This window comes from Aulonocara stuartgranti (genome assembly GCF_965226115.1).
Source record: "Aulonocara stuartgranti genome assembly, chromosome: 1".
NCBI classification, from domain to species: Eukaryota; Metazoa; Chordata; class Actinopteri; order Cichliformes; family Cichlidae; genus Aulonocara; species Aulonocara stuartgranti.
The window spans coordinates 17,570,980-17,590,783 of record NC_138939.1 but is presented as its reverse complement, the minus strand read 5'-3'; the positions used below and the strand labels follow the sequence as shown (position 1 = coordinate 17,590,783).

The 19,804-nt window shown below is 41.9% G+C and overlaps 2 protein-coding genes across 4 annotated transcripts in view; both read right to left on the bottom strand.

Moving 5' to 3' along the window:
- Positions 1-17,815, bottom strand: part of cox4i1 (cytochrome c oxidase subunit 4I1) — a 61,007-nt gene extending 43,192 nt beyond the window's left edge. The window contains exon 1 of the mRNA XM_082541987.1: positions 17,811-17,815. The gene's annotated coding sequence lies outside the window, so the exon portion shown is untranslated. The remainder of the gene's footprint in view (positions 1-17,810) is intronic.
- Positions 1-19,804, bottom strand: part of gse1b (Gse1 coiled-coil protein b) — a 170,704-nt gene that overhangs the window by 28,554 nt on the left and 122,346 nt on the right. The gene's annotated exons all lie outside the window — the stretch shown is intronic.

Sequence of the window (19,804 nt, the reverse complement as noted above, 5' to 3'; positions counted from 1 at the left end):
TAGAGCTTATCTAACAAAGCAACACACTACGCACGCCGCCTCTCTCTCCCCTCCGTGCTCTCGCTCGTTCTCTCTCTCTAACTGAGAAAACAGAAATTCTTAGGCTAGCAGCTGCTGCGATGTCACATGACCTCACCCCCACCCCCTCCCCACAGTCTCCCTCACTCCTCCTCCTCCACCCTTCTCAACCTATAATTCCTCAGCCATTTGTAGATAACAGACACAGGCATGCATGCCCTGCAAAGGCGAATTGGAGGAGGGGGAGGGGAGGGAAGGAGGAGACGGAGGAGGAGGAGAAACAGGGAAGGGTGCTCAGCCGGTCATCACATCTGACCTCATTGCTGGCAAGCGTCATGAAGCGTGTGCGTGTGGGGTCGTGTATGCATATGCATGAATGGAGGGGGAGCAGGTAGGTGAAATATGCGAGGCTCCCTTTTTTTTTTCTTAAGACAAATACAAAGAAGTTAGGAGAAAGAAAGAAAGAACATGCCCTGGCCTGTGTCAAGCCCTACAGCACAACACAGAAACTCTTTTGTAAATTATTAGCCTCAATTCAACTCAGTTCAATTTGCTTTATTCACACATTTCCACAACTGAAAATTCTCAAATTAAAGTGAAACTAAGGCTATTTCAAAGCAAATACAAAAAGAAAATCATTCTTCTCCTTTCTACAGTAACATTTGTAACATTTCACACAAATGAGGATGTCATACCAAAACACACACACACACACACACACACACACACACACACACACACACAGGGGTTCCTTTGAGTAAACACACAGTATGCCACAATTAAAAAGAGCTGTTATCAGGGTGGGGGAGCCTAATGTGTAATAGTGGTTGGGGTGGAGGACTCAGGAAAAGGGTAAAAGTGTGGGTTTGACTTCCCCTCTCTGTCCTGCTGTCATAGCAGGGGTGTGAATGACTTGTTTTAGTCATTTCCTCCTTCCGCCACTCGCTACTTTTCTCAGAACAGCAAAGGAGCAAGTGAGCGAGAGATACAATTTTTAGGTTAAAACAACATAGTGGCCAGCATTTCGCCAAATGCCACCTCCCAGAAATCCTCTCTGTTCCTCGAGAGAAGTTTGTCCCTTGTGAACACAGGACCACCACAGTCATTGCTGTTTCCGGCCTTCTCTTCCATTTTTTGTCTAAAACCACGAAGATCAACCAGCTGGTTCTGAACAACACATCCTATCAAAGATTGGTGGTGTGTGTGTGTGTGCTTATGCTTCTATGTTCTGAGTAATCTACCAGCAGTCACGAGTAACATAACTCATAAGGAATCCTTTTCTCATGGTATAAGTCTTGCTTTGTTGCATACACACACACAATCTATCCCCCTATCAGTCTGCCCTCATTTCCTGTCACCACCATCTCTCATCCAGTAAAGTAAATACCCACAAATGGAAAACAAACAGTGGCATTTTCCCAGTTAGCTTCCAACAACAAAACAGATAAACACCTATTACTTTAACGTACTAATGATTACAAATCATGTCATCAGTGACAGTGTGATTATATTTCTTTCTAAACTGAGAAAACACAAGCCATGCACAAGCCGTGTAGGCTCTATTTTCAGACTAAGTGAAGAAGAAGACTACGATCTAAGGAAAGCATGAGTAATGTCTCTTGAATTTCCAGATAAGTGGGCCTGCTGTCATTTCTTAACATCACTCAGTTACAACACACTTGCTCAGGGTGTGCAGTGTCAGGCCTTTCATTCTTCAAACAACCAGCAGATGGCATCGTCTAACAGTCAATCAGGGGAATCCTCTGTCAGTAAAACAGCGTATGTCACAGTCCTTTAATCCAGTAATACACAAAAGAAAACGGATACAATTTAATGATATCGTTGTGGATTAAGAGAAGGACAAACCAAGGTTAAGGATGTTAACGCAACATTTACAGAGATATGAATAAATTAGATCTATTGACACTGGAGCAAACGCTGAGCATTTTTTCTGACAACCCAAGGGTTAAAGGAGTCTATTACACACCAAGCTTACTGATGCAATTAACCCTTTCTGTTACGCCCTAAGGGAAAACAAATACAAAGCCCTGAAAAAGAATGTAGACTACAACAGGCTACATACAAACATGATTCTACGCACCCACAGAACAGATTGACTGCTAAATGGCATACAGTAAACGCACTGTTTTAACACCCAGCTGGGAGAGAAGCAGATCACTAACTCCCATAGTCAAACAAACACACTGACACACACAGTTCCACCCTTTTGCTGGTTGGAATGCAGATTAGGCTTTCATGCGCACGCTCGCACACACGCGCACACACACAGGGAACGTAAATCCTCTTGGCTACTGTATGCCCTGGCCAGTGGAGAGATAATGCAGTGGCAGCTCTAGCGAGTGGTTAATCTTTAACCAGGAAGGGATTTGCCTATCAGCTTGTTAAAACTAGCAGTGTCGTGCTGCTGGCCCATCTATTTGATCCAGTCACCAACCTGTCTTGGCCAAGTCCAATACAGCACGGACTGAAACTGTACTGCCAACTGACACATGACAACTAGTGCGTTTCCATGCTTTACTTCACTCAGGCAGCAGATGCCTCTTTTCTAGAGGCATGGTAAAGCACACTTCAGTCGTGCCACAATATTGTGGCTCTGTTTAGGAACAGAGCCAAACCGGTCAGTGTCTCGCTTAAAATGAGCAATAAAAATGTCATTACAATAAACCGGTTGGCTCAATGCATGTGGTCGGGCAGGCGACTGAAGCACAGTTTCTAAAAGCCTTGCTGTGCTCAGCTTTGAATACTTCTGTAGCTCTAATGTAATATAGCTGTGTGGTCTGCTGTTGTGTTCCACTTCAACATTCCAGTTCTTATTTTCGTCTACAGCATGAACGCTGGTTTCTCATAATCTGTTCTTTGATGTACTACAATGTAGTATCAGAGCTATATTTGTCAATACAACACAAACATTTACTCCCACTACTTCAAGGCTAAATGAATTCTAGCACAGTTCGTTCCCTGATTAGCAAAGGACATTTGATATTTGTTTTTTTATCAACAGGCCAGTATTAAATATTTGAATAAGGAACATTGAACAAGATGTTAATGGAATGCTTGAACTTCAAGTGACGTGCGTTTAGTTCAGTTTTTGCAGACATGCCTCAAGCATGTCATCAGCTAAGCGTCTCGCCCAAAAGTAAGAGGAAAATTATTTTTTTCTTACATTATGGGCTCTAATCAGAGTTGCTCAGCAGAGCTAAAAACTGATGGCAATTCCCAGAGGGAAAGCATATATCAGCTAGACTGTCACACCTAAACCTCAGACAAAGTCGAGAAAATCAAGTTTCGACTTTGTCCAAAGATGGCCTCTTTCACAAACAGACAACAGGAAATAGTCTGCATCACTAGTGGAAATATATAGGTTTAGATAAGAGGTGGCGCCTGGGTAGAGACAAGGAGACAGGACACAGCGTGCCCACTCACTCACTGCGAGTTCTCCAAACAGTTACTTACTTATTCAGACATCCGACTGATTCTGTAGTAGGAAGCTGGAAGAATTAAGTCCATTTAATACTTGACCCAAATTATTTGGAAAATGGTGTAACATATGTAACTCTTCTGGGTTATTACCACAAAGGTTCAGGGCTGCAGTGCACATGTGACCAAACCTTTAGCCTTAGCAGCTCAGACACTGACAGAGGAAGGATTTAGAGTCAATTTGATGAGTACATGTCATCGTGACTGGTTGACAGAAGCTCAAGGTAGCACAAGATGTGCTGACAGGAGGATGAAATAGATGACAGGAAGCTATGTAAGAAGTTTAACATGAAAGAAACTTCAGATTAAAGAGACAACAGAGACAAACGAGGGTTCACAAAACAGCAGTTAAGTAAGCTGCAATTAAGGTTAAACCAACCTAGCTAAACAGGATGTAATATGAGCATAATATCTGCTACCACTGCAAAGTTATCATGTGCCTAAAGCCGGCCAAAAAAAGACTGCATAGCAACAGGAAACATAACTCTGCGGCTAACTAAATCTAAACTTTGAGTGATATACTGTTTATAAATGGTACTCATGTATCCATAAACAGCTAAGGTTGACCAAAAAAAAGATGATCTTTAAGGTGCACAGGCAGCTATTCCAAAACAAAGAAAAACCACTTGACCAAGGACATAATATCAAAGGTGGTCGTAAATGCTCACAGATATGAGTCTGGATATTAACAGTGCAAACAGATGTATGTTTCATCCTCACTCGTGAACACACATTCACACATACGCAGACTATCCAGGAGCACAGCAGGATAAACCTGCTCTGGTAGTTCCAAGTTTGTTTGACTTCTTAGATGAGATGTCATAGTCTACCCTCAGGCACGATACAGCGGACGTGTACGTGTGTTTCCAAAGAGACACACACACACACACACACACACACACACACACACACACACACACACACACACACACACACACACACACACACACACCTACGAGTGCCATCTCTTTCACTCCATACCAAAGACAAAAACCTAATATCAGAGAAATCCTGAAACAGAAGCACTGTGGCTGCAGAGAAGCTGAATCAAAGGCGACAGTTCCACTGGAGAAAGATGGAAGAAGAAAAGGAAGACCAAGACAGAGGAAGAAAAAAATCACAGTGGTGGTGTAGGAGGAGGGGGGTGGGGAGAGGGTGGGGGGCTGAGCGAGAGATCAGTCAAGAAGCCGAAAGAGAGGGAGACAGCATTGCCTGCGTCTGAGCTGTCATTATACAGCAGGCCTCCATTATGGAGCTACAGCAGAGAACAGAGTACATCTCTCTCTGACCTGGCTTGCTCACATTGTCCTACACACACACACACACCTAAACACACAAGCACGCAGACACCACTGTGCAACAAGCAAAGAGAGCAGTCTTTCTGTCTTCTACGTTGTGAGGCTTTAAATGATACGGCTGTGTACGTGAACGTGCATGTGTGTGAACACCTTTTTATTCATCCCTCACCTCCTACTTCTCTTCCTCTCGTACACTCACTGTTTTCACCCCACCCCCAACCTGCCTTCCAGCAGCCAGCAACAAAAACACAGAGATTTCAAAAAACCAGCCGGCATCTCTCTCCCTCTCTTCACCTTCTTCTCTTCAATTCTCCAACACACACACAGCCACAGAGAAACAGTGTGTCCTCGGGGCAGGCACGAGCTGAGATGATTTTCTCTCCTCTCCTCCTCCCTGCATCCGACTTACCCACCCCAACAGTGCCATTTCCTCTGTCTGTTAATTACATAGCGGCTGTGGTAGGGGTGGCTGGGGTTGTGGTGGTGTGTGCGCGCGTGAGCGCATGTCATCTTGGGAGTGTGTAGTTGTGTTCTCGGAGATACCAGCGTGGGCGTATGACAGAACAGTCTGGTTACGCTTCACAATGCTGCTTAGAGAGTGTGAACACACACATGCAGAGATACACATTCAGCCACACAAACACGCACAAGAGCCTCCTGTCTGTGTTTCTGGCTCTTTGTGGTCGATGCCCCAGGAGTCAAGCTGCTGTCTGTATGGCTGTGCCCTCTGCAGCCTCTTGCTGAGGGGGACACAGCCTTGCTGCTCCCCTGATGAGAGGGCCTGCTTCAGCCCCAGCCCAGCTGTTCGTCAGAAAGCATGGAGGCTGTTAGCTCAGATATTACCATGTCCTGCCAACTCCCTCTTTTAATCAACCTCACCTGTTACAGAGACTGAAAAAGGGTGACAGATTGGCTCCGAAAAAGGGAGGGCGACATTACAAACGTTACAGATCTCCCACATATGAACTCAAAAACCAAAAGACAAAAATCTACCATGGAGCTTATCGTCTTTTCTGCACCTGTGTTTCTTTAGCGTACTTTTAGCCACATAAACTGATACGTACACAGGCACAGATGACACACACAATGCTGACAAATAAGCAGACAACCTATATATCCCACAAAGCTGAATAAATTGTATTGTTCTGAACTGTGATACTCTCAGTGCTTGGGGACATCATTGCATGTAACATATTTTGGTTGTTATCATCATTCAGCTTGCTCCCTCCTCCTCTCTTTATCTCCCTCCACAAGCCTCCTCAGGAGATGAGCACAGTTTTGGTTTTTTTTGCTGGATTCCCTACATACACTCCTCACTTCATCCGCTCTCCCTTTTCTATTCTCTCTGTGATGTACTCTTCTGGGTTGTGGTTGCCTAATTAGCACTGCAAGTGCTCTGCATGGGCCCTGACTCCCAAGCGGCACCGCCGCACACACACAAGAAGACACACACAGCGACAGACATGCACACAGCACCCACTTGACTTTCCATAGCTGTTGCTGAGAGTTAGCCTGTTGTAATCTTGTAATTGGTATAATTGGTGTGTGTTCCCGGTCGTGCATGCGTGTGCGTGTCCAAATGTGTGGATGCTGCACGGTTTGACGAGTGAACCTCTCTTCTCTAGGCGAGCACGAAGAAGGCAAACCACTGTCACCATGGCCAAATCTTTGTGAGTAGCCACAAAAACAAGGCTTTGCCACAGAGCTGAGACTTGTGGTGTCCTTGATACTCTCAAGTACTTGACAAGTACACCATTTGCAGAACAGTCATTCATTTAAAAAGTGATTTTAATATTTCACAACGTTCGAGGGTCAGTCCAGATTAATCACAATGGCTCTTGCAGTGCTTAAAACTTCAAATAAAAATTTCTCAGTAATATTACAATGAATTTGAGCATTGCTTGTTTATTAGCTAGACCAGCGAACTGTGTGATTTAAGATTAGATCCACAAAGAATGCAAAAAGAATAAGAAGTGGTTCAAAAGTGCAAATGTTCATGACTTATCTAGTTAGCACAGGGGAAATCTAAGGATCTGTAAGATTAAAGCTAGAACAGTTACACAACCTTACAAACATTTAGTCAGTTGTTACTTGGTTATTCAACCAAAAGAAAAACAGCTGACGACAGATATTTTGACAACAGATCACTCAATTTAGTCATGCAACACTTTGTCAGGTTCCAGTTTCTCAAATTAGTTTCTTTATCCTTTCTTATCTTTTTTCTTTAATTTTTTTTAAATGATCAAACTTTTACCTTTGGCCTTTATAAATCTTTATAAATTGCATTATATTTTATTGTTTACATTTTTTATGATTTTTTTTATAGTGTGCATGAGAAGAAATCATTATTAGTCATAGAATTAAACCATTCAAGTATATTAAACTTTCTGTTAAATGTAAACATCCGTTTGTGTTCTGTGTGTACATACAACACAGGTGCCTGTACTTGCCATGGTACTGTGCAAATGTAACAAAAAACTGGATTGGCTTGCAACGATCCACAGATTTTGTGGTGCAGAATGTATTAAGAGGCAATGAAGTGTGCAGCGTGCTTGTGCAGGTGTTGAGTACATCGGCATGATCTTTCTCAATGGCTTACTCAACATTTAAGAGATTCACTTGCCATCCTAAAAGAACGACAAAACAGTTGATTGCCATAATGCATACATCCATGAGATTGAATAGACTGGGAAAACCATGCAGCGATGTACCCCCCCTGTGTGTTTATGTTATCCGCTCACTAAATTACTAATTATTAGAAATTATGTCAATCGGTTGCAATGCAACGAGAAACGCACAAGGTTGATGTGATACTGAGATAAGAGACAACGCGTATGGAAGATGTGAAACCGAGATATAAACAAAAATACAGAAAGAACAGTTCCCAAAATGCATACGCTTTTAGTTATGCAAATATCAGCCAGCTAAAACAAGCCTAGCTGGCAACTAGATTCTCTGTGAGAGCACGTTTAACAAGGCAACTGTGGCCTCCACCAACACAGGCATGCAGCTCTGTCCATGAGCTTATTAAAACACTTGGCCGCAAAATTGCTTCACTTCTTCAGGCACATATCTGACCTTGTACTCATACACAATGAGGCATGCTAACAAACAGACACATACAATATGACAGTCAGCTGATATGGCAGATATCGCAGAAACAGAGGAAAAGACAGAAATGGAGGAAACAAGAGCAGGGACGTGCAGAGGGGGGGGGCTAGAGGGGCTTGAGCACCCGCCCCTTTCCTGATGAGTGCCCAAAGTGCCCTTTTGTTGAGGCAACTTTTAAATTTTTTTTATTTATTTATTTATTTTTTTATGTGTGTACGTGCGGAGTCATGTCTGTGCCCATCAACAATAATATTTAACTATTAATCATAGTTTTGCTAAATAAAAGGATCTGGCTTGCATCAGTCACATGATGACATTTAACCAATGATCGCCCTCGACGGCAGAACGCGCTGGTTACGAGCCGGGAACGAGCTCACAAAGAGCACGCGCATTTTTTGCGGTCCGGAGCTGTAGGAGAAACACAAGTTAACTCAGAGACACAGACTGATGCGACAAACCCAGTAAGTAGGTGTACAGCGTGCACTGTAGTGTGTAGCACACAGGAGTATTAGCTTACTACGTACACGTTGGTAAGTTGTCTTGTTGCAACTGACGAACTGAAACAAACGAGCGTGCTGTGTGTGCAACAGCGCGACAAACATTACCTGTCCTTTTATTAACTGCACAAGTAGTGCTGGTCACAGCTGCTGGCTACCTGTGTAAGGCTGTCATGGGTCTGTAGCTCTGTCACCGTTTTAGGGAACATATTTAGTTTTAAAGTAAGTTTCTGGGCATTTCCTGCCTTTCTGGAGGGATTATATTTCACTAAAAAACGATCTAATATGCATGTCCACATAATAATAATTATAATATATTAAAAAACACACGCTGTATTTTAAAGAACATACATTAAGAAGCAGATTATATTAGATTTATATTTTAAATAAGACAAAAGATTGTATCTCTACAGTTTAAAAATGTAATAAGCTTTGCCCTGCACAGAGTGGATAGTGAAACAAATGGAATCATCAAAAATACATTATTTCATATTTATTACTTCCCCCTCCTCATTGCTTTATTATTGTAGCTCTAGTAATAAATAATAATGTAAGGATGCCCATAGTATATACAGTATTCTGAAGAAGGTCTAAAATGTCACTGTGCGTGCATGTGTGTGTTTTATGTATATAGATTTTTTTAAATTATTACTCATGATATAACATTGTGCAGACATGGCTGGTAAGGACATGAGGAGGAAACAGTAGGAGCGTATGAGGCTACTAAAGGCAGTGCTATAACATTTTTCTGTCATCATTTTATTATAGATTAAGTGCAAGAGTTGTTAGGTGTGGATAATTAGATTATAGTTTATTGCAATAGCAAGTTGTGCCTTGTTCTCAGATAGACAGCAAGTGGAGAGTGATATATGAAATGATGGGAAGGAAGGAAGAAGAGAAGCAAAGAGTGATTCACAGGCAGAGCCGAGTTTATGTCACAGTTTTTCGTTGCCTTATGGTTCCAAGCGCTGTCACCAATCTTTGCATTTTGTTATTATCTCATGACACTTGTTTAATCAGCTACCATCTCTCCTGTGGACTTTTTAATGTCTACAGTCTCAGATCAACACAGCCCTGCCCTTCCCATATTAGATTCTTGATGAATGTGTGTTGTTGTTATTCAGCATGGTTCAATGTGCCCCTTTTTAACTTTGAGCACCCGCCCCTTTAAACCTCTCTGCACGTCCCTGAACAAGAGAGGCAAAGAGTCATGTTGAAGAGAGGTGGAAGCAGACACGGATAGAGGCAAGATGAGATAATGATGTGATAGCAGAAGAAAAGGGCTTTGTTGAAGAGTAGCCCTTAGCACAAAGCTGTTTTTAGTGTGACTGGAGAAAGCACAAGATGGACAGAATTGTGCTGAGGTACACACACCAAAAAAAAAAAAAAAAAAAAAAGGGTTAATGAAAGAGGCTCTACTTGGTGAGGGCAATAGTCAAGTATGGTCAGTATTGAGTGTGTGTATGATTCGCTTATCTACTGCTCTCACGTTGCCTGTGTTGTGTTTATTTGGCCCGTGCTTATCAGGCTCTGGGGTATGACAACGACAGCAGCAAACACGAGCTACACAAACATACGCATATAATCTAAAGAGGTGGTTTGGTCTGCTCAATGTAGCAAGAGCGGCTTGTGTGAATGAAAATGTTTTTTTTAATCGTACGCCTCAGGCAATCAAATCCAAACTGAAGCTTCAGAATACAAAGTTGAGACTGTGACAAAGTGGCTGGAAATTACTCCACAGATGAACACTGCGCCCTGTTGTCTAAATGAAATCACGATGGCTACCAAAGCAGTATGTCTCCAATGCAGTTCAGGGAATGGCTCTCGAAACATGGGACTCGACCACAATGGAGAGCAGTGTGACTCACCTTGCATCTATAAAAACTGCCCGCACAGTCCTCATGTTCGAAAAAGAAACCCTGAAAAATGTGACACTAAACTGGGGGAAACAACGATTTAAGCTCCAATCAAGCCAAAGTGAATAAAAGTGTTTCCAGTTACGAGAAGTAAAATATGGTACGGTCAGAGAATATGTATAAAAGATTAAGTCAATAAAGTGAAGCCACTGGAGAAATGCTTTAAACCTGCATTCGTTTAATGCCCAGCACAAGAAATACTCCTTTGGTTGCAAACAGACAATACAGACTGTATAGAAAGTCCATACTTCTAGATTGATTTATGACCTAGTTAAAGACTTTCCTAATGAGTTTATAGTTCCAATTTCTACTTCCAAATCTTAATTAAAACAGCACAATGTTCACTGTGTGAGTTATGGTCCCATACAGAAAAATATAGAAGGCAGAGAAGGTTTAGGACAGGGGTCGGCAACCCTAGGCACGCGTGCCACGGCTGGCACGCGAAGGGTTAACTGCACGACTATAGCTGGACTGGCTATCGGGCATACCGGGCGGGCATTTGCTCAGTGGGCCGATGGTGATTTTCCGTTTTTATGGGCCGATGATTTTTTATTTTTAGTAACGGTATAAATAATGAAATGTGGTCGATTGGCCAGATGCTGGCCGGTGCGTAAAAAATAACTCAGTTGTTTGGTGGTGGTTATGGCGGAGCTTCCACAGATTCAGTGACATTAGCAAGTGGTGGAGGCCAGCAGGTGGATGAGGGAAAGGGAAGGCAGGAGGAGCAGGGACCCGAGGCGGCCGCCGGTCCGAGTGTCAGGTGAACTGAAATTCAGGTAAGAAGTTATGACCTGCAGTCTATCTGGGTCAGATATAAACCAAGTTTAGATGGAGTTTATTTTTGTTGTGCTGACTTTTTACAGTCAGTTACAATAACTCGTACTGTGTACTAGCCAGCATGATGGAGTTTATACACCTGGGTGGGTGCTATGATTTTACTGATAGTGAACTTTATTTTATTCATAAGGTTAGTTAGTAGAGTTGCCAACCATCCCGTAAAAAGACGAATCGTCCCGCATTCAGAGAAAATATTACGCGTTTCGTATTGAGCTGATAAGGAACACAGTTTGTCCCGTACTTCAGCTAGAATGAAAAAAAAAAAAAAAACACACAAAGCTGGATTTATTCTGTCGTTACGCTGCACAGCTGCCTCTTCTTCTCTCATTCTCTCCCCCTCCCTCTCCTGTTGCTACTTCAATCATGAAACTGATCAATGATCAGCTGATCGGCTTTTCTCTCTTGTTTGTTTATCGCCCACTTTGCACCAGAAAGAGGAAATCGCCGGATGTCGTGTTAAACAACAGCAGCACGTTTAAGCTTGATCAGCTGTTGTTAGAATTTACTTAATATTAATTTCCAGTATCAGCTGATGTTTGCTGGAGCCACAGCTGTTAAAGCTGCTGGTCATGATGTCGGTTTGGTTATCAGGTGAGAGGGAAACATGAAGATGAAACCAGGAGATGTCCTTACTGAATCATCAGAGCTGAACAGGTGATGGAGAAACAGGTTTACCTTTTAGGTGATATGAATGAGTTGAAGGGAAGTTATAAGGGAAGGAAGAAATACACGGATACATCCGTAGATTCGAGACAGAATTCACAATGTGTTTTTGGGACTTTCAGGTGTATGGACCAATGTTTTATTTTCTGTTCAAACCAGAAAGTTTTAATGAGCAGCTAGACTTGTCTCGCATTAACTGGCTGAGTTAATGCCAGTTAATGCAACATCGAAGCAGCTGGAATCCATAGCTGTGCGTGTTCATGGAGCTTGCATTTTCACCTGCTGGACATCACTACCTGACAAGTTTAACTGTCTTCAAAACAATGCAGAGGCCTAATTGACAGTATTTGGTTCTACATATCTGTGTGAGCAGACTTTCTCTCACATGAGTGTCCTCAGGCCATCTGAATGCTGGACGCTCAGAGACCTGTGTCTCTGAGTGGGAGACCAGAGATCAGAGTGTATTAACAAACATGCCATATTGGCTCAGTTTATTTTTCTTATCATTGTTGTGAGGAGACCATAAATAGCATTTGCACTTTCTGTTGTACAGTTCATTTGCTATTATGGAGTTCTTGTTATGGATAAAAAGTGTCTTTTTATTTTTTTTGTTGAAAATAGCTGATAGCTATTCGCTGCCAACATCTGCAAACAAATATAATTCTATAAAGTGGTTCTATATAGTATGCAACTGTTAATATAGAGCGTTATTAAATTTATTGCTAATACAATCATATGGCAGACTGACTTCTGAGGAAATTTTAGATGGCACTCATCATCAGAAAGGTTGCCTACTCCTGATTTAGGATATGGCTACACAGAGGTTGATAAATGGCCATCGTATGAACATGCTGTGTCCTCTTTTTCTGAGATCTACTCACTCATTACACCCAGCTTTGAAAACAAACAAATAAATAAATGAAGTGTTCAAGTTGAGGCTTCAAAATGGGACTTCCCAACCCAATGTGTAACATTGTGGCCATCTTTTAAACACAAACTATAGTTTCAGGTGCTGGTTTAGCTCAGTGCGTGCGCAGACAACCACAGGCCGAACGGCTGAGAGTGGCAGGCCCGGGTTCTAGTCTGACCCTTTACCACGTCTTCCCCCTTCTATCTCTGCCCCCGCTTTCCTGTCCTTTCTTCACTGTGCCTCTCAAATAAAGCTGAAAAAAGGCCAAACACAAACTATAGTTTAACTTGAGGTGAACATCTTTTAGGTGAAAAATGGTAAAAGGTTAACTTGTGTGAGAGTGATAAAAATCCACACTTACAGATGAATGTACAATACGAGACAACAATGCCCCGACACTAATTTCCACGTTTAACAAATTATTCTGATCATGTAAACACAGGTACAATATACGTCCTACTAGTTTTTACCTCTGAAATCTCAGATCTACTTGGAATATTTTTTCAGCAATGTGAAGCGATCCTATGCAAGTAACCCTCATTACAAGGACTTGAGTCTACAAATTGAGGCCAAGACTCTCATTAAAACTCTCATATTCACGTCTACTTGCCATCAGTGTAACAACTTTACATATTTAAATGCACTTATATCAGGTAGCTTTGACACTTTGTACAGCCTTCCTGATCTATTACTGGAGAATTATGCTACTGTTACTGAAGTCCTTCGTTTTTATGTAAAATTAACCATCTAGCCTCAAAATAATGTGGTGTGTCACAAGGCATGTGAGTGTGCCAGGCTGTATGACAAAGCCTTAATGTTTTTAAAAGCATGCACTAACCAACACACACATATCATACTGATAAAACTAAGCAATGTTTAACAGCAGTGCTGGGTGACAAGAAATGCATCTCTACACATTCTACAGAGCAGGTTTAGCTTGCTCTCATACACAGAGTAAACAAACACACACACGTAAAGTAATAAGTGGCTTTATTGCTGGAAATGAGGAGGAAAATGTTGCAGGCCTGAGAAAAAAAAAGGAGGACATCAGACACAGGAAGCTGTTGGCTCTCTGGCTCAATACTTTACTACTTCTTTCTACCTGTGGAACTGTCTGCTTGGTCCTTCACCCAACGTCCCATCTGTCTTCTCTTCAGATAAATACTTTATGACCTGTTTGTTCAGCTGTCTTCACTGGTCATCACATTTACAGCTTACATTTACTACGGTTTTTTTAAACACTCAATAGGAGATTCTTAGAAAGACAATCAAACACACAAACTCAATTCGTCCCAAAGGGAAAAGCCATGAAATCCAAGGTTAAACCTACAAAATCTAAGACATGCCCCATGAGAGTTCTAGCTAGGGATACAGAAGGGCAAAAACACAGAGAGGGAAAGACAGAGAGGGAAAGGAAACATGGCAGAGGGTATGTAGACAAAACAGAAAAAAGCCCTCAATTTCCTAAACGTCCCTACACTTGTATTCTCTTCCATCACAGAGCCGGACCACAGACGAATCCAGCCCTGTCACACAAAGAGAGCGGTAAATGCACCCACAATTTCATACCACCTAAGGACATTGTTGTGATGCTAGTAAAAGCCAAGCCTCACCCAGTAAAACACATCCCATTCTCTGTAATAGAGAACTATGTAAACCCATGCAAAGGCCTTTCTACAGTCTGTGCTATTCAAAGCTATCAATGTGGGCTGTTGATAAGAAAATGCAAAGTGGGTCACCTTTAACTCCAGGCTCCTTGTGTAAACAGTACAGGAAGCTGCTTGGGACTGTCCTAATCACTCTCTAAACAGAGCCAGGTGCTGTTGCCACAGACAAACTGTCACCAACACTCTGCTCAACACAGCTGCTGTCTAGCCCCCAGACACTCACAGCACTGCAGGCTACCACAGCATGACAAACAGCACAACGACACCTGAAAACATGCCAACCTCGTATAAGTGCTCTCGCAGCATAAAGCTTCAAGAACTTTTAAATGGCAGATTACAACTGAAAAAAATTCTGTTCCTCAGAGCAAGATTTGCATAAGTAATCTCCTACTCTTATCATGTGCTGAACCATCAGAGACATGTAAGTCTGTGACAAGAGAGGATAAATCCAACCAAAGTCAGCTAACTCACTTCTGCCAACAACACTATATTTGTTCCTCTTAGTATATATAATATCTTGCTAAGACTTAATTTTCACAAACTGTGGTAGACAAACAAAGAACACTTTTTAGTGTCTCAAAACATTACTGGGCAATCAAAAGGTTTCTGTTAATCACTCCGAAAGGTAATGCTTCATTTAAAACAAGCAGAAAATAATCATTATCAGCAGGTGCTTGTTCGCTTAAACTAGGCCAGGCACAGTAGAGGTTTTCCTGATGAGGAAACAAATTGCATCACATAGAGAAGTTGCATTACAGTTAAACATAAGTAGGTGATTTAATACTCCTTGATGGCTGATGATCAAAAAAAAAAAAAAAAGAAAAAAAGACTGTAGACAAGATCAGGCAGACAGGCAAAAACTGCATGCTATTAATGCAGAAAACTCAACTACTATCACAACCAGCAGAGTGTTTCATAGGTGCAAAGTTATTATCTTAAGTCCACCAAACAAAAGAGCCATCACAATTGCATAGTTGTGGTAAAAACAACAGGTACATTCATGCAGCAGCCAGGTTTTTATCCACCTTAAGTATGAACCAAGCAAACTGCACCGCCCCACCTCCATCTAGTTTGTTACGCAAAAAGGAGCTGAAAATGCTTTTCCAGTTTTCAGAAGTGCAGTCAGCAAATTATACATGAATACTAAAATACCAAAACTGTGCATCTGTGTCCTGCATGTCTATGTAGTTTTTATCAATAATGTTGGATTATTAATTACAACCTGGTTAAATTTAGATAACCCTAACACTGCCCTCTCTATTAGCAATGACTGATCCTAACCCAGCAGCCTTGTGACATGATCACTGTTCTGTTTATATATATATTAATGTGCTGTAGTGGGGAAAAACAGACATGAAAATAAAACCCCTAACAATTCTGTGACATCACTACTTCAGGCTTTATTTTAAGAGCACACAATTTGCAGTCCCATTGTAATAACAGAGATCCCTAAATAAATTAAAAGCAAGATTAGAAACTGCTTCTCCAGCTGAATGACAGGTTTTATAAGATGGAGAAAACACAGGACATCATCCATTCTGCTCTCAATCTACATCCACATGAATGAGTTTCATTTTAAAATGAAAAAAAAATCTCTATCCGAATGAACATGTTAGCATGAAAACATATACTGGAGTTGTCGCAAAGCAAATATGGCACGATGGGAAAGGAGTACCCGTGAAATAAAAATAAAATGGCACAAAGTGACCTAGCTAGATGGTTTTGGCTTCATTTATGTGTCTGATAATACCCATCAGGAAATGAAAGTAGCAGTTTGTGTCACTGGTTCCAACATTATTCCATTTAAGTTTAAATGTAAATTTAAATGTAGCCAAAGTTACTGTTTTTGAATTGAATTAAAACTTAATAATCTGTCTGTATCCTCAATTTTTTACATCTAATAAACATTTGGTGATTACGAACAGTTAATTAAAAGACATATTGTGCTGAAAGGCATAACATCAGAGGGAGTGAGAGCTGAATCTGTGAAAGCAGTCTAATTTGGACTGGTTAAATGGCAGGTTGAGCATGTGTTCATGCGGAGGATTTCCTGTATGAAACACAAATTAGTGAAGCGGTGACACCGGCTATCATCAGAGGTAAAAGATGGCAGTTGTAGGCTCACGTTAACCGCACTTGAGGAGAACTCCTAAAAGCACCTGGCCTGCAACCACATATCTAGCATATGGCTTAATCTGGATCAATATCTTGACTAAATACACAGTGAATGACAACCGTAAGATACATTTACATGATTTCTTTTGATAGGAGTGAAACTAATAGTGTCTGTGATAACCAAAATACCTGGGATGACACCATTTCCTGTTCTATTCTAGTGCCAACTGATGTGCCCCCCCCTCATTTACTTTTAATTGTCCTACACTGTATTTTTTTGCCCTTTACCCTACTGTAAGCCATTTCTGGCTCTATTCTGAGAAGCCGGACTGTTTCCCAGGTCAGTTACAATAAGTAATGGATTAAACACCTCGGAGTTATGCCAAAAATGTCAGAACAAAGTCATGACAGAGGGATAGCCATGTAGCAATGAATGACCTATCTCCACCACCAGTCAGCAGCTGTTAAAAAGAAAGCAGGAGGTCAGATTCCCTGCTCTTGCAGTTATGGCAAAGCTTATCAGCAGCAGCTAAAACACACAACAAGGCTCCTTCTGGCTACAGATAAACTCAACCCGCCGCACGGTGCGTGCAGTAAAGCCTGTTGCTTCACCGCTGTGTTTGCTGGCCGTGTTTTAAACCCAGGTTGTGTGACGAGACTAACGAGCGGTGTGTGCGTCTGTTTCAGTGTGTTCCCCACAGAAGAAAGAAAGAAAGAAAGAAAGAAAGTGAAGGAGCGCGTGGGATGTGGTTCAAGACGGTCCACCTGCCACGCGCACGCGTACAAACACGTACAGGGAGAGATCCTCCAACCCGACAGCACCAAATGGTCAAGATGCGTTAGCAGTCACATTTAGAGGAAATGCCCCGAGAAGCAACACAGAAAAGACAACTGCGAAGGAGCCAAACGAACTGAAGACTGCGGATTAACAACAAAGTAAATCCATCAATACAGTTTTAAACAGGCTAAAGAGTCCGTGTCAAAAGGGTCTAAAGTGAGCGTAAATGGCTTAACGCAGAAACCCCGAGCTATGCTTTAATGGGCTAATAACAACAGTGAACCGGTAACAACGTTACAAGAAGTTCATTTGAGGGGGTGGGGGGTCGGCCGCTTTTCTTTAGACCTTCGGGTAATCTGCATTTTAAAACACGATTATATTAAAGTCCTTAATAACAAGTGAGTAACGATATATAAATACTGAGCGATATTAAGGGCTAGATGGCCGCGTGAGCGCACCGGAGCGGCTCATTTTCTTTCTCTTTCTGTTGCACTCACTCTCTCTTGTCTCTTTTTCACACATTAGCACGCACACACAAAAGCACGCGCGCGCACACCAGCGAGGGCTACACACACACACACACACACACACACACACACACATACATAAGGGCTCGGCACCGACCTTCGAAAAATAAAATGAAATAACTAGCACCCGTTTCCTCGATATAGTAACGACTTCCTCAACAAACCCTCGCCGTATGTTCGCTCGTATACACAAACAACCTCCAGGTTTGAAAACAGATTCACAAAAAAAAAATCACTCACCGCAAACAAGTATGGGCTATTCCAGTGTTTATAAATTGGTTTAAAAAAGGTTTAAAAAAAATCTCCTTCCGTTAGCGGTGAAAGCGTTGATCCATCCTCCGTCGAGAACAGAGACCGTGCACTTTTGTTGTCACGCAGGAAGCTCCGACGCCTAGCGAGGCCACAGCGACGGAGCACAGCAGAGCAGAGCGCCGGAGAGAGGAGGAGAGAGGCGGCCGGCTGCCGGGAGCCGAGAGGTGGAGCTTCCGCCCCGGCGGGGGCCGGACCACAGGCACACAGAAAGACTGGCAAGGCGGAGGGGGGCGGGGGGTAGAAGCACCTGCTCCCTCCCCGTCACGCCCCCAGTCAACAGGGCTGACCTCGCATAGTCATCCCAGAGGGACAAGAATGCACGTTAAAGGCTTCACCAGCAGGATTAGACTACTTCCTGATCAGTTAAAATTAAATTCGCACTAAGTTATCCTGTGATTTAAATTTCTGTTTCGTATGTACGCATGCGTATGTATACTAATATCTAATCTTAGTATTAGTACCTTGAATAGTATCTTACGAAATACACTGATACAAAATAGATCACTTAATTTAATCACATAATCCAATAAAAACAGATATCATTGCTCTTTTGTTTTGCTAATTACCACTACAGCGTGACAACACAGGGTACAGTACTCTTTTGCACACATCTCTGTTTCAAATCTCCATATTTTGTCTCATTTTCTGTCTTCATTTATTTATTTGTATTTATATATTCCATTTCTATTGTATATATTAATCGGCATCTGTGGGTGGACCGCAAAGAAAGAATTTCATTGCACAGAGAAATGCCTTTTCTCTTGTGACACATGACAATAAACACTTTGAATCTTGAATCTTCAAAGTAGGTAATTTAAAAATGAAAGTAATTCCAGCAAATGTCCACAAGGGGACAGCCGACCACAAAAAGCACACAGAAGCCTTTGCTAAAAAAAAAAAAAAGCCTTTACCCCCGTCTGGCTTATCAATGGTTTTACTGTGGATTAGATACCAGCGACTGCACAGGCTGTAAAATCAAAGCCAAACTTGTAAACAGTAAAGACAGGGTGTTCTCGTGATGCCAAGGATGAAACTGAGGATTAAGCAGGTGATGGCTGGGGAGGGGAGAGGTCTGAGGGCCTTTTGTACTTTGTGGTGTACACTGCTAATTTAGGGATGCACTGGATCAAATGTAAGCTTAATTCCGTATAGCTCATTTGTGCGTACTATTAAACGGTAAAGCACAGCAGAAAAAAAGCACTACCCAACACGCATGGCGTGCTCTGTCAGGCAGCATAACCCTCCTCTATGAGTGAGCGCATTTGTGCACCACATGTCACGTCTTTCATCCATGTGATAGTGTATCATTCGCCTCTACTTGACCTGTAAGAGAGAGTGAGAGAGCAGGTAGACAACAATGCCGCACGGAGACTTCAGCCTTTGATGTACCTCCTGTCTGTTCAGCTCAGCTCTGCAGACACTATAAGGATCTCCTTTTCTGTTTAATTCGTCAAATAGACATTTGGGCATTAAAATCTATTTGCTGACTCAAAATGTTCAGTCAGTTAGTATTTTTTATGGTCTTTTTTTCAATCACTAATCACATATTAGCTATTAGACTTTAGTAATTTATTGTGATTAGTCATTGTTGAAAATGAATGAGTCATTATTAGAAGATAATCTCTGGCATCACAGTATTTGAAATATTCATAAATAT